The following is a 16414-nucleotide window of genomic DNA, read 5'->3' on the forward strand; positions in this document are numbered from 1 at the left end:
CCATCCCACGGTAAATAATCTCTATTATTCAGGTTTTGGTAGTTTTTTCCGTAAAGAAAAACAGTAGTGTCTCCTGACTGTTGTGACGCAAAAATGTATCTGTTGAAAATAGTCTTGTGTAGGCCCGACATCCCAGTGTGGTTTCGCAGTTCCACGGGTCAAATCGCTGTACTATCCAGTATGGGGCCTTTGGTATCTAAAAAAAAAGCAGTTTGAGTGTGTTGCTCACTGTTCAGCCGCAAATATCTCTATTTAAAAAAGTGTGGTATACCCCAGTAAACAATAACTGTGATTTTGCCATCCCACGGTAAAAAATCTCTATTATTCAGCTTTTGGTAGTTTTTTCCATAAAGAAAAACAGTAGTGTCTCCTGACTGTTGTGACACAAAAATATATCTGTTGAAAATAGTCTTGTGTAGGCCCGAAATCCCAGTGTGGTTTCGCAGTTCCACGGGTCAAATCGCTGTACTATCCAGCTTTGGGCCTTTGGTATAAAAAAAAAAGCAGTTTGAGTGTGTCGCTCACTGTTCAGCCGCGAATATCTCTATTTAAAAAAGTGTGGTATACCCCAGTAAACAATAACCGTGGTTTTGCCATCCCACGGTAAAAAATCTCTATTATTCAGCTTTTGGTAGTTTTTTCCGTAAAGAAAAACAGTAGAGTCTCCTGACTGTTGTGACACAAAAATATATCTGTTGAAAATAGTCTTGTGTAGGCCCGACATCCCAGTGTGGTTTCACAGTTCCAAGGGTCAAATCGCTGGACTATCCAGTTTTGGGCCTTTGGTATCTAAAAAAAAAGCAGTTTGAGTCTGTCGCTCACTGTTCAGCCGCAAATATCTCTATTTAAAGAAGTGTGGTATACCCCAGTAAACAATAACTGTAGTTTTGCCACCCCACGGTAAAAAATCTCTATTTTCTGGTTTTGGTAGTTTTTTCCGTAAAGAAAAACAGTAGTGTCTCCTGACTGTTGTGACACAAAAATATATCTGTTGAAAATAGTCTTGTGTAGGTCCGACATCCCAGTGTGGTTTCACAGTTCCACGGGTCAAATCGCTGTACTATCCAGTTTTGGGCCTTTGGTATCTAAAAATAAAGCAGTTTGAGTGTGTCGCTCACTGTTCAGCCGCAAATATCTCTATTTAAAAAAGTGTGGTATAGCCCAGTAAACAATAACTGTGGTTTTGCCATCACACGGTAAAAAATCTCTATTATTCAGGTTTTGGTATTTTTTCCGTAAAGAAAAACAGTAGTGTCTCCTGACTGTTGTGACACAAAAATATATCTGTTGAAAATAGTCTTGTGCAGGCCCGACATTCCAGTGTGGTTTCGCAGTTCCACGGGTCAAATCGCTGTACTATCCAGTTTTGGGCCTTTGATATCTAAAAAAAAAGCAGTTTGAGTGTGTCGCTCACTGTTCATCTGCAAATATCTCTATTTAAAAAAGTGTGGTATACCCCAGTAAACAATAACTGTGGTTTTGCCATCCCACGGTAAAAAATCTCTATTATTCAGGTTTTGGTAGTTTTTTCCGTAAAGAAAAACAGTAGTGTCTCCTGACTGTTGGGACACAAAAATATATCTGTTGAAAATAGTCTTGTGTAGGCCCGACATCCCAGTGTGGTTTCGCAGTTCCACGGGTCAAATCGCTGTACTATCCAGTTTTGGGCCTTTGGTATCTAAAAAAAAAGCAGTTTGAGTATGTCGCTCACTGTTCAGCCGCAAATATCTCTATTTAAAAAAGTGTGGTATACCCCAGTAAACAATATCTGTGGTTTTGCCATCCCACGGTAAAAAATCTCTATTTTTCAGGTTTTGGTAGTTTTTTCCGTAAAGAAAAACAGTAGTGTCTCCTGACTGTTGTGACACAAAAATATATCTGTTGAAAATAGTCTTGTGTAGGCCCGACATCCCAGTGTGGTTTCGCAGTTCCATGGGTCAAATCGCTGTACTATCCAGTTTTGGGCCTTTGGTATCCAAAAATAAAGCAGTTTCATTGTGTCGCTCACTGTTCAGCAGCAAATATCTCTATTTAAAAAAGTGTGGTATACCCCAGTAAACAATAACTGTGGTTTTGCCATCCCACGGTAAAACATTTCTATTATTCAGGTTTTGGTAGTTTTTTCCGTAAAGAAAAACAGTAGTGTCTCCTGACTGTTGTGACGCAAAAATATATCTGTTGAAAATAGTCTTGTGTAGGTCCGACATCCCAGTGTGGTTTCGCAGTTCCACGGGTCAAATCGCTGTACTATCCAGTTTTGGGCCTTTGGTATCTAAAAAAAAAGCAGTTTGAGTGTGTCGCTCACTGTTCAGCCACAAATATCTCTATTTAAAAAAGTGTGGTATACCCCAGTAAACAATAACTGTGGTTTTGCCATCCCACGGTAAAAAATCTCTATTATTCAGGTTTTGGTGTTTTTTTCCGTAAAGAAAAACAGTAGTGTCTTCTGACTGTTGTGACACAAAAATATATCTGTTGAAATTAGTCTTGGGTAGGCCCGACATCCCAGTGTGGTTTCGCAGTTCCACGGGTCAAATTGCTGTACTATCCAGTTTTGGGCCTTCGGTATCTAAAAAAAAAGCAGTTTGAGTGTGTCGCTCACTGTTCAGCCGCAAATATCTCTATTTAAAAAAGTGTGGTATACCCCAGTAAAAAATAACTGTGGTTTTGCCACCCCACGGTAAAAAATCTCTATTATTCAGGTTTTGGTAGTTTTTTCCGTAAAGAAAAACAGTAGTGTCTCCTGAATGTTGTGACACAAAAATATATCTGTTGAAAATAGTCTTGTGTAGGCCCGACATCCCAGTGTGGTTACGCAGTTCCACGGGTCAAATCGCTGTACTATCCAGTTTTGGGCCTTTGGTATCTAAAAAAAAAGCAGTTTGAGTATGTCGCTCACTGTTCAGCCGCAAACATCTCTATTTAAAAAAGTGTGGTATACCCCAGAAAACAATAACTGTGGTTTTGCCATCCCACGGTAAAAAATCTCTATTATTCAGGGTTTGGTAGTTTTTTCCGTAAAGAAAAACAGTAGAGTCTCCTGACTGTTGTGACACAAAAATATATCTGTTGAAAATAGTCTTGTGTAGGCCCGACATCCCAGTGTGGTTTCACAGTTCCAAGGGTCAAATCGCTGGACTGTCCAGTTTTGGGCCTTTGGTATCTAAAAAAAAAGCAGTTTGAGTCTGTCGCTCACTGTTCAGCCGCAAATATCTCTATTTAAAGAAGTGTGGTATACCCCAGTAAACAATAACTGTGGTTTTGCCACCCCACGGTAAAAAATCTCTATTTTCTGGTTTTGGTAGTTTTTTCCGTAAAGAAAAACAGTAGTGTCTCCTGACTGTTGTGACACAAAAATATATCTGTTGAAAATAGTCTTGTGTAGGCCCGTCATCCCAGTGTGGTTTCGCAGTTCCACGGGTCAAATCGCTGTACTATCCAGTTTTGGGCCTTTGGTATCTAAAAATAAAGCAGTTTGAGTGTGTCGCTCACTGTTCATCTGCAAATATCTCTATTTAAAAAAGTGTGGTATACCCCAGTAAACAATAACTGTGGTTTTGCCATCCCACGGTAAAAAATCTCTATTATTCAGGTTTTGGTAGTTTTTTCCGTAAAGAAAAACAGTAGTGTCTCCTGACTGTTGGGACACAAAAATATATCTGTTGAAAATAGTCTTGTGTAGGCCCGACATCCCAGTGTGGTTTTGCAGTTCCACGGGTCAAATCGCTGTACTATCCAGTTTTGGGCCTTTGGTATCTAAAAAAAAAGCAGTTTGAGTATGTCGCTCACTGTTCAGCCGCAAATATCTCTATTTAAAAAAGTGTGGTATACCCCAGTAAACAATAACTGTGGTTTTGCCATCCCACGATAAATAATCTCTATTATTCAGGTTTTGGTAGTTTTTTCCGTAAAGAAAAACAGTAGTGTCTCCTGACTGTTGTGACGCAAAAATATATCTGTTGAAAATAGTCTTGTGTAGGCCCGATATCCCAGTGTTGTTTCGCACTTCCACGGGTCAAATCGCTGTACTATCCAGTTTTGGACCTTTGGTATCTAAAAAAAAAGCAGTTTGAGTGTGTCGCTCACTGTTCAGCCGCAAATATCTCTATTTAAAAAAGTGTGGTATACCCCAGTAAACAATAAGTGTGGTTTTGCCATCCCACGGTAAATAATCTCTATTATTCAGGTTTTGGTAGTTTTTTCCGTAAAGAAAAACAGTAGTGTCTCCTGACTGTTGTGACGCAAAAATGTATCTGTTGAAAATAGTCTTGTGTAGGCCCAACATCCCAGTGTGGTTTCGCAGTTCCACGGGTCAAATCGCTGTACTATCCAGTATGGGGCCTTTGGTATCTAAAAAAAAAGCAGTTTGAGTGTGTTGCTCACTGTTCAGCCGCAAATATCTCTATTTAAAAAAGTGTGGTATACCCCAGTAAACAATAACTGTGATTTTGCCATCCCACGGTAAAAAATCTCTATTATTCAGCTTTTGGTAGTTTTTTCCATAAAGAAAAACAGTAGTGTCTCCTGACTGTTGTGACACAAAAATATATCGTTGAAAATAGTCTTGTGTAGGCCCGAAATCCCAGTGTGGTTTCGCAGTTCCACGGGTCAAATCGCTGTACTATCCAGCTTTGGGCCTTTGGTATAAAAAAAAAAGCAGTTTGAGTGTGTCGCTCACTGTTCAGCCGCGAATATCTCTATTTAAAAAAGTGTGGTATACCCCAGTAAACAATAACCGTGGTTTTGCCATCCCACGGTAAAAAATCTCTATTATTCAGCTTTTGGTAGTTTTTTCCGTAAAGAAAAACAGTAGAGTCTCCTGACTGTTGTGACACAAAAATATATCTGTTGAAAATAGTCTTGTGTAGGCCCGACATCCCAGTGTGGTTTCACAGTTCCAAGGGTCAAATCGCTGGACTATCCAGTTTTGGGCCTTTGGTATCTAAAAAAAAAGCAGTTTGAGTCTGTCGCTCACTGTTCAGCCGCAAATATCTCTATTTAAAGAAGTGTGGTATACCCCAGTAAACAATAACTGTGGTTTTGCCGCCCCACGGTAAAAAATCTCTATTTTCTGGTTTTGGTAGTTTTTTCCGTAAAGAAAAACAGTAGTGTCTCCTGACTGTTGTGACACAAAAATATATCTGTTGAAAATAGTCTTGTGTAGGTCCGACATCCCAGTGTGGTTTCACAGTTCCACGGGTCAAATCGCTGTACTAACCAGTTTTGGGCCTTTGGTATCTAAAAATAAAGCAGTTTGAGTGTGTCGCTCACTGTTCAGCCGCAAATATCTCTATTTAAAAAAGTGTGGTATAGCCCAGTAAACAATAACTGTGGTTTTGCCATCCCACGGTAAAAAATCTCTATTATTCAGGTTTTGGTATTTTTTCCGTAAAGAAAAACAGTAGTGTCTCCTGACTGTTGTGACACAAAAATATATCTGTTGAAAATAGTCTTGTGCAGGCCCGACATCCCAGTGTGGTTTCGCAGTTCCACGGGTCAAATCGCTGTATTATCCAGTTTTGGGCCTTTGATATCTAAAAAAAAAGCAGTTTGAGTGTGTCGCTCACTGTTCATCTGCAAATATCTCTATTTAAAAAAGTGTGGTATACCCCAGTAAACAATAACTGTGGTTTTGCCATCCCACGGTAAAAAATCTCTATTATTCAGGTTTTGGTAGTTTTTTCCGTAAAGAAAAACAGTAGTGTCTCCTGACTGTTGGGACACAAAAATATATCTGTTGAAAATAGTCTTGTGTAGGCCCGACATCCCAGTGTGGTTTCGCAGTTCCACGGGTCAAATCGCTGTACTATCCAGTTTTGGGCCTTTGGTATCTAAAAAAAAAGCAGTTTGAGTATGTCGCTCACTGTTCAGCCGCAAATATCTCTATTTAAAAAAGTGTGGTATACCCCAGTAAACAATAACTGTGGTTTTGCCATCCCACGATAAATAATCTCTATTATTCAGGTTTTGGTAGTTTTTTCCGTAAAGAAAAACAGTAGTGTCTCCTGACTGTTGTGACGCAAAAATATATCTGTTGAAAATAGTCTTGTGTAGGCCCGACATCCCAGTGTGGTTTCGTAGTTCCACGGGTCAAATCGCTGTACTATCCAGTTTTGGGCCTTTGGTATCTAAAAAAAAAGCAGTTTGAGTGTGTCGCTCACTGTTCAGCCGCAAATATCTCTATTTAAAAAAGTGTGGTATACCCCAGTAAACAATATCTGTGGTTTTGCCATCCCACGGTAAAAAATCTCTATTTTTCAGGTTTTGGTAGTTTTTTCCGTAAAGAAAAACAGTAGTGTCTCCTGACTGTTGTGACACAAAAATATATCTGTTGAAAATAGTCTTGTGTAGGCCCGACATCCCAGTGTGGTTTCGCAGTTCCATGGGTCAAATCGCTGTACTATCCAGTTTTGGGCCTTTGGTATCCAAAAATAAAGCAGTTTCATTGTGTCGCTCACTGTTCAGCAGCAAATATCTCTATTTAAAAAAGTGTGGTATACCCCAGTAAACAATAACTGTGGTTTTGCCATCCCACGGTAAAACATTTCTATTATTCAGGTTTTGGTAGTTTTTTCCGTAAAGAAAAACAGTAGTGTCTCCTGACTGTTGTGACGCAAAAATATATCTGTTGAAAATAGTCTTGTGTAGGTCCGACATCCCAGTGTGGTTTCGCAGTTCCACGGGTCAAATCGCTGTACTATCCAGTTTTGGGCCTTTGGTATCTAAAAAAAAAGCAGTTTGAGTGTGTCGCTCACTGTTCAGCCACAAATATCTCTATTTAAAAAAGTGTGGTATACCCCAGTAAACAATAACTGTGGTTTTGCCATCCCACGGTAAAAAATCTCTATTATTCAGGTTTTGGTGTTTTTTTCCGTAAAGAAAAACAGTAGTGTCTTCTGACTGTTGTGACACAAAAATATATCTGTTGAAATTAGTCTTGGGTAGGCCCGACATCCCAGTGTGGTTTCGCAGTTCCACGGGTCAAATTGCTGTACTATCCAGTTTTGGGCCTTCGGTATCTAAAAAAAAAGCAGTTTGAGTGTGTCGCTCACTGTTCAGCCGCAAATATCTCTATTTAAAAAAGTGTGGTATACCCCAGTAAAAAATAACTGTGGTTTTGCCACCCCACGGTAAAAAATCTCTATTATTCAGGTTTTGGTAGTTTTTTCCGTAAAGAAAAACTGTAGTGTCTCCTGAATGTTGTGACACAAAAATATATCTGTTGAAAATAGTCTTGTGTAGGCCCGACATCCCAGTGTGGTTTCGCAGTTCCACGGGTCAAATCGCTGTACTATCCAGTTTTGGGCCTTTGGTATCTAAAAAAAAAGCAGTTTGAGTATGTCGCTCACTGTTCAGCCGCAAACATCTCTATTTAAAAAAGTGTGGTATACCCCAGTAAACAATAACTGTGGTTTTGCCATCCCACGGTAAAAAATCTCTATTATTCAGGGTTTGGTAGTTTTTTCCGTAAAGAAAAACAGTAGAGTCTCCTGACTGTTGTGACACAAAAATATATCTGTTGAAAATAGTCTTGTGTAGGCCCGACATCCCAGTGTGGTTTCACAGTTCCAAGGGTCAAATCGCTGGACTATCCAGTTTTGGGCCTTTGGTATCTAAAAAAAAAGCAGTTTGAGTCTGTCGCTCACTGTTCAGCCGCAAATATCTCTATTTAAAGAAGTGTGGTATACCCCAGTAAACAATAACTGTGGTTTTGCCACCCCACGGTAAAAAATCTCTATTTTCTGGTTTTGGTAGTTTTTTCCGTAAAGAAAAACAGTAGTGTCTCCTGACTGTTGTGACACAAAAATATATCTGTTGAAAATAGTCTTGTGTAGGCCCGACATCCCAGTTTGGTTTCGCAGTTCCACGGGTCAAATCGCTGTACTATCCAGTTTTGGGCCTTTGGTATCTAAAAATAAAGCAGTTTGAGTGTGTCGCTCACTGTTCATCTGCAAATATCTCTATTTAAAAAAGTGTGGTATACCCCAGTAAACAATAACTGTGGTTTTGCCATCCCACGGTAAAAAATCTCTATTATTCAGGTTTTGGTAGTTTTTTCCGTAAAGAAAAACAGTAGTGTCTCCTGACTGTTGGGACACAAAAATATATCTGTTGAAAATAGTCTTGTGTAGGCCCGACATCCCAGTGTGGTTTCGCAGTTCCACGGGTCAAATCGCTGTACTATCCAGTTTTGGGCCTTTGGTATCTAAAAAAAAAGCAGTTTGAGTATGTCGCTCACTGTTCAGCCGCAAATATCTCTATTTAAAAAAGTGTGGTATACCCCAGTAAACAATAACTGTGGTTTTGCCATCCCACGATAAATAATCTCTATTATTCAGGTTTTGGTAGTTTTTTCCGTAAAGAAAAACAGTAGTGTCTCCTGACTGTTGTGACGCAAAAATATATCTGTTGAAAATAGTCTTGTGTAGGCCCGACATCCCAGTGTGGTTTCGTAGTTCCACGGGTCAAATCGCTGTACTATCCAGTTTTGGGCCTTTGGTATCTAAAAAAAAGCAGTTTGAGTGTGTCGCTCACTGTTCAGCCGCAAATATCTCTATTTAAAAAAGTGTGGTATCTCCCAGTAAACAATATCTGTGGTTTTGCCATCCCACGGTAAAAAATCTCTATTTTTCAGGTTTTGGTAGTTTTTTCCGTAAGAAAAACAGTAGTGTCTCCTGACTGTTGTGACACAAAAATATATCTGTTGAAAATAGTCTTGTGTAGGCCCGACATCCCAGTGTGGTTTCGCAGTTCCATGGGTCAAATCGCTGTACTATCCAGTTTTGGGCCTTTGGTATCCAAAAATAAAGCAGTTTGATTGTGTCGCTCACTGTTCAGCAGCAAATATCTCTATTTAAAAAAGTGTGGTATACCCCAGTAAACAATAACTGTGGTTTTGCCATCCCACGGTAAAACATTTCTATTATTCAGGTTTTGGTAGTTTTTTCCGTAAAGAAAAACAGTAGTGTCTCCTGACTGTTGTGACGCAAAAATATATCTGTTGAAAATAGTCTTGTGTAGGACCGACATCCCAGTGTGGTTTCGCAGTTCCACGGGTCAAATCGCTGTACTATCCAGTTTTGGGCCTTTGGTATCTAAAAAAAAAGCAGTTTGAGTGTGTCGCTCACTGTTCAGCCACAAATATCTCTATTTAAAAAAGTGTGGTATACCCCAGTAAACAATAACTGTGGTTTTGCCATCCCACGGTAAAAAATCTCTATTATTCAGGTTTTGGTGTTTTTTTCCGTAAAGAAAAACAGTAGTGTCTTCTGACTGTTGTGACACAAAAATATATCTGTTGAAATTAGTCTTGGGTAGGCCCGACATCCCAGTGTGGTTTCGCAGTTCCACGGGTCAAATCGCTGTACTATCCAGTTTTGGGCCTTCGGTATCTAAAAAAAAAGCAGTTTGAGTGTGTCGCTCACTGTTCAGCCGCAAATATCTCTATTTAAAAAAGTGTGGTATACCCCAGTAAAAAATAACTGTGGTTTTGCCACCCCACGGTAAAAAATCTCTATTATTCAGGTTTTGGTAGTTTTTTCCGTAAAGAAAAACAGTAGTGTCTCCTGAATGTTGTGACACAAAAATATATCTGTTGAAAATAGTCTTGTGTAGGCCCGACATCCCAGTGTGGTTTCGCAGTTCCACGGGTCAAATCGCTGTACTATCCAGTTTTGGGCCTTTGGTATCTAAAAAAAAAGCAGTTTGAGTATGTCGCTCACTGTTCAGCCGCAAACATCTCTATTTAAAAAAGTGTGGTATACCCCAGTAAACAATAACTGTGGTTTTGCCATCCCACGGTAAAAAATCTCTATTATTCAGGGTTTGGTAGTTTTTTCCGTAAAGAAAAACAGTAGTGTCTCCTGACTGTTGTGACACAAAAATGTATCTGTTGAAAATAGTCTTGTGTAGGCCCGACATCCCACTGTGGTTTCGCAGTTCCATGGGTCAAATCGCTGTGCTATCCAGTTTTGGGCCTTTGGTATCTAAAAAAAAAGCAGCAAGAGTTTGTCGCTCACTGTTCAGCCGCAAATATCTCTATTTAAAAAAGTGTGGTATACCCCAGTAAACAATAACTGTGGTTTTGCCATCCCACGGTAAAAAATCTCTATTATTCAGATTTTGGTAGTTTTTTCCGTAAAGAAAAACAGTAGTGTCTCCTGACTGTAGTGACACAAAAATATATCTGTTGAAAATAGTCTTGCGTAGGCCCGACATCCCAGTGTGGTTTCCCAGTTCCACGGGTCAAATCGCTGTGCTATCCAGTTTTGGGCCTTTGGTATCTAAAAAAAAAGCAGCATGAGTGTGTCGCTCACTGTTCAGCCGCAAATATCTCTATTTAAAAAAGTGTGGTATACCCCAGTAAACAATATCTGTGGTTTTGCCATCCCATGGTAAAAAATCTCTATTATTCAGGTTTTGGTAGTTTTTTCCGTAAAGAAAAACAGTAGTGTCTCCTGACTGTTGTGACACAAAAATATATCTGTTGAAACTAGTCTTGTGTAGGCCCGACATCCCAGTGTTGTTTCGCAGTTCCATGGGTCAAATCGCTGTACTATCCAGTTTTGGGCCTTTGGTATCCAAAAATAAAGCAGTTTGATTGTGTCGCTCACTGTTCAGCAGCAAATATCTCTATTTAAAAAAGTGTGGTATACCCCAGTAAACAATAACTGTGGTTTTGCCATCCCACGGTAAAACATTTCTATTATTCAGGTTTTGGTAGTTTTTTCCGTAAAGAAAAACAGTAGTGTCTCCTGACTGTTGTGACGCAAAAATATATCTGTTGAAAATAGTCTTGTGTAGGTCCGACATCCCAGTGTGGTTTCGCAGTTCCATGGGTCAAATCGCTGTACTATCGAGTTTTGGGCCTTTGGTATCTAAAAAAAAAGCAGTTTGAGTGTGTCGCTCACTGTTCAGCCACAAATATCTCTATTTAAAAAAGTGTGGTATACCCCAGTAAACAATAACTGTGGTTTTGCCATCCCACGGTAAAAAATCTCTATTATTCAGGGTTTGGTAGTTTTTTCCGTAAAGAAAAACAGTAGAGTCTCCTGACTGTTGTGACACAAAAATATATCTGTTGAAAATAGTCTTGTGTAGGCCCGACATCCCAGTGTGGTTTCACAGTTCCAAGGGTCAAATCGCTGTACTGTCCAGTTTTGGGCCTTTGGTATCTAAAAAAAAAGCAGTTTGAGTCTGTCGCTCACTGTTCAGCCGCAAATATCTCTATTTAAAGAAGTGTGGTATACCCCAGTAAACAATAACTGTGGTTTTGCCACCCCACGGTAAAAAATCTCTATTTTCTGGTTTTGGTAGTTTTTTCCGTAAAGAAAAACAGTAGTGTCTCCTGACTGTTGTGACACAAAAATATATCTGTTGAAAATAGTCTTGTGTAGGCCCGTCATCCCAGTGTGGTTTCGCAGTTCCACGGGTCAAATCGCTGTACTATCCAGTTTTGGGCCTTTGGTATCTAAAAATAAAGCAGTTTGAGTGTGTCGCTCACTGTTCATCTGCAAATATCTCTATTTAAAAAAGTGTGGTATACCCCAGTAAACAATAACTGTGGTTTTGCCATCCCACGGTAAAAAATCTCTATTATTCAGGTTTTGGTAGTTTTTTCCGTAAAGAAAAACAGTAGTGTCTCCTGACTGTTGGGACACAAAAATATATCTGTTGAAAATAGTCTTGTGTAGGCCCGACATCCCAGTGTGGTTTCGCAGTTCCACGGGTCAAATCGCTGTACTATCCAGTTTTGGGCCTTTGGTATCTAAAAAAAAAGCAGTTTGAGTATGTCGCTCACTGTTCAGCCGCAAATATCTCTATTTAAAAAAGTGTGGTATACCCCAGTAAACAATAACTGTGGTTTTGCCATCCCACGATAAATAATCTCTATTATTCAGGTTTTGGTAGTTTTTTCCGTAAAGAAAAACAGTAGTGTCTCCTGACTGTTGTGACGCAAAAATATATCTGTTGAAAATAGTCTTGTGTAGGCCCGATATCCCAGTGTTGTTTCGCACTTCCACGGGTCAAATCGCTGTACTATCCAGTTTTGGACCTTTGGTATCTAAAAAAAAAGCAGTTTGAGTGTGTCGCTCACTGTTCAGCCGCAAATATCTCTATTTAAAAAAGTGTGGTATACCCCAGTAAACAATAAGTGTGGTTTTGCCATCCCACGGTAAATAATCTCTATTATTCAGGTTTTGGTAGTTTTTTCCGTAAAGAAAAACAGTAGTGTCTCCTGACTGTTGTGACGCAAAAATGTATCTGTTGAAAATAGTCTTGTGTAGGCCCGACATCCCAGTGTGGTTTCGCAGTTCCACGGGTCAAATCGCTGTACTATCCAGTATGGGGCCTTTGGTATCTAAAAAAAAAGCAGTTTGAGTGTGTTGCTCACTGTTCAGCCGCAAATATCTCTATTTAAAAAAGTGTGGTATACCCCAGTAAACAATAACTGTGATTTTGCCATCCCACGGTAAAAAATCTCTATTATTCAGCTTTTGGTAGTTTTTTCCATAAAGAAAAACAGTAGTGTCTCCTGACTGTTGTGACACAAAAATATATCGTTGAAAATAGTCTTGTGTAGGCCCGAAATCCCAGTGTGGTTTCGCAGTTCCACGGGTCAAATCGCTGTACTATCCAGCTTTGGGCCTTTGGTATAAAAAAAAAAGCAGTTTGAGTGTGTCGCTCACTGTTCAGCCGCGAATATCTCTATTTAAAAAAGTGTGGTATACCCCAGTAAACAATAACCGTGGTTTTGCCATCCCACGGTAAAAAATCTCTATTATTCAGCTTTTGGTAGTTTTTTCCGTAAAGAAAAACAGTAGAGTCTCCTGACTGTTGTGACACAAAAATATATCTGTTGAAAATAGTCTTGTGTAGGCCCGACATCCCAGTGTGGTTTCACAGTTCCAAGGGTCAAATCGCTGGACTATCCAGTTTTGGGCCTTTGGTATCTAAAAAAAAAGCAGTTTGAGTCTGTCGCTCACTGTTCAGCCGCAAATATCTCTATTTAAAGAAGTGTGGTATACCCCAGTAAACAATAACTGTGGTTTTGCCACCCCACGGTAAAAAATCTCTATTTTCTGGTTTTGGTAGTTTTTTCCGTAAAGAAAAACAGTAGTGTCTCCTGACTGTTGTGACACAAAAATATATCTGTTGAAAATAGTCTTGTGTAGGTCCGACATCCCAGTGTGGTTTCACAGTTCCACGGGTCAAATCGCTGTACTAACCAGTTTTGGGCCTTTGGTATCTAAAAATAAAGCAGTTTGAGTGTGTCGCTCACTGTTCAGCCGCAAATATCTCTATTTAAAAAAGTGTGGTATAGCCCAGTAAACAATAACTGTGGTTTTGCCATCCCACGGTAAAAAATCTCTATTATTCAGGTTTTGGTATTTTTTCCGTAAAGAAAAACAGTAGTGTCTCCTGACTGTTGTGACACAAAAATATATCTGTTGAAAATAGTCTTGTGCAGGCCCGACATCCCAGTGTGGTTTCGCAGTTCCACGGGTCAAATCGCTGTATTATCCAGTTTTGGGCCTTTGATATCTAAAAAAAAAGCAGTTTGAGTGTGTCGCTCACTGTTCATCTGCAAATATCTCTATTTAAAAAAGTGTGGTATACCCCAGTAAACAATAACTGTGGTTTTGCCATCCCACGGTAAAAAATCTCTATTATTCAGGTTTTGGTAGTTTTTTCCGTAAAGAAAAACAGTAGTGTCTCCTGACTGTTGGGACACAAAAATATATCTGTTGAAAATAGTCTTGTGTAGGCCCGACATCCCAGTGTGGTTTCGCAGTTCCACGGGTCAAATCGCTGTACTATCCAGTTTTGGGCCTTTGGTATCTAAAAAAAAAGCAGTTTGAGTATGTCGCTCACTGTTCAGCCGCAAATATCTCTATTTAAAAAAGTGTGGTATACCCCAGTAAACAATAACTGTGGTTTTGCCATCCCACGATAAATAATCTCTATTATTCAGGTTTTGGTAGTTTTTTCCGTAAAGAAAAACAGTAGTGTCTCCTGACTGTTGTGACGCAAAAATATATCTGTTGAAAATAGTCTTGTGTAGGCCCGACATCCCAGTGTGGTTTCGTAGTTCCACGGGTCAAATCGCTGTACTATCCAGTTTTGGGCCTTTGGTATCTAAAAAAAAAGCAGTTTGAGTGTGTCGCTCACTGTTCAGCCGCAAATATCTCTATTTAAAAAAGTGTGGTATACCCCAGTAAACAATATCTGTGGTTTTGCCATCCCACGGTAAAAAATCTCTATTTTTCAGGTTTTGGTAGTTTTTTCCGTAAAGAAAAACAGTAGTGTCTCCTGACTGTTGTGACACAAAAATATATCTGTTGAAAATAGTCTTGTGTAGGCCCGACATCCCAGTGTGGTTTCGCAGTTCCATGGGTCAAATCGCTGTACTATCCAGTTTTGGGCCTTTGGTATCCAAAAATAAAGCAGTTTCATTGTGTCGCTCACTGTTCAGCAGCAAATATCTCTATTTAAAAAAGTGTGGTATACCCCAGTAAACAATAACTGTGGTTTTGCCATCCCACGGTAAAACATTTCTATTATTCAGGTTTTGGTAGTTTTTTCCGTAAAGAAAAACAGTAGTGTCTCCTGACTGTTGTGACGCAAAAATATATCTGTTGAAAATAGTCTTGTGTAGGTCCGACATCCCAGTGTGGTTTCGCAGTTCCACGGGTCAAATCGCTGTACTATCCAGTTTTGGGCCTTTGGTATCTAAAAAAATAGCAGTTTGAGTGTGTCGCTCACTGTTCAGCCACAAATATCTCTATTTAAAAAAGTGTGGTATACCCCAGTAAACAATAACTGTGGTTTTGCCATCCCACGGTAAAAAATCTCTATTATTCAGGTTTTGGTGTTTTTTTCCGTAAAGAAAAACAGTAGTGTCTTCTGACTGTTGTGACACAAAAATATATCTGTTGAAATTAGTCTTGGGTAGGCCCGACATCCCAGTGTGGTTTCGCAGTTCCACGGGTCAAATTGCTGTACTATCCAGTTTTGGGCCTTCGGTATCTAAAAAAAAAGCAGTTTGAGTGTGTCGCTCACTGTTCAGCCGCAAATATCTCTATTTAAAAAAGTGTGGTATACCCCAGTAAAAAATAACTGTGGTTTTGCCACCCCACGGTAAAAAATCTCTATTATTCAGGTTTTGGTAGTTTTTTCCGTAAAGAAAAACTGTAGTGTCTCCTGAATGTTGTGACACAAAAATATATCTGTTGAAAATAGTCTTGTGTAGGCCCGACATCCCAGTGTGGTTTCGCAGTTCCACGGGTCAAATCGCTGTACTATCCAGTTTTGGGCCTTTGGTATCTAAAAAAAAAGCAGTTTGAGTATGTCGCTCACTGTTCAGCCGCAAACATCTCTATTTAAAAAAGTGTGGTATACCCCAGTAAACAATAACTGTGGTTTTGCCATCCCACGGTAAAAAATCTCTATTATTCAGGGTTTGGTAGTTTTTTCCGTAAAGAAAAACAGTAGAGTCTCCTGACTGTTGTGACACAAAAATATATCTGTTGAAAATAGTCTTGTGTAGGCCCGACATCCCAGTGTGGTTTCACAGTTCCAAGGGTCAAATCGCTGGACTATCCAGTTTTGGGCCTTTGGTATCTAAAAAAAAAGCAGTTTGAGTCTGTCGCTCACTGTTCAGCCGCAAATATCTCTATTTAAAGAAGTGTGGTATACCCCAGTAAACAATAACTGTGGTTTTGCCACCCCACGGTAAAAAATCTCTATTTTCTGGTTTTGGTAGTTTTTTCCGTAAAGAAAAACAGTAGTGTCTCCTGACTGTTGTGACACAAAAATATATCTGTTGAAAATAGTCTTGTGTAGGCCCGACATCCCAGTTTGGTTTCGCAGTTCCACGGGTCAAATCGCTGTACTATCCAGTTTTGGGCCTTTGGTATCTAAAAATAAAGCAGTTTGAGTGTGTCGCTCACTGTTCATCTGCAAATATCTCTATTTAAAAAAGTGTGGTATACCCCAGTAAACAATAACTGTGGTTTTGCCATCCCACGGTAAAAAATCTCTATTATTCAGGTTTTGGTAGTTTTTTCCGTAAAGAAAAACAGTAGTGTCTCCTGACTGTTGGGACACAAAAATATATCTGTTGAAAATAGTCTTGTGTAGGCCCGACATCCCAGTGTGGTTTCGCAGTTCCACGGGTCAAATCGCTGTACTATCCAGTTTTGGGCCTTTGGTATCTAAAAAAAAAGCAGTTTGAGTATGTCGCTCACTGTTCAGCCGCAAATATCTCTATTTAAAAAAGTGTGGTATACCCCAGTAAACAATAACTGTGGTTTTGCCATCCCACGATAAATAATCTCTATTATTCAGGTTTTGGTAGTTTTTTCCGTAAAGAAAAACAGTAGTGTCTCCTGACTGTTGTGACGCAAAAATA

This window comes from Phyllobates terribilis, unplaced genomic scaffold (genome assembly GCF_046119375.1).
Source record: "Phyllobates terribilis strain yellow unplaced genomic scaffold, ASM4611937v1 Scaffold_1__5_contigs__length_1240528914, whole genome shotgun sequence".
Lineage (NCBI taxonomy): Eukaryota > Metazoa > Chordata > Amphibia > Anura > Dendrobatidae > Phyllobates > Phyllobates terribilis.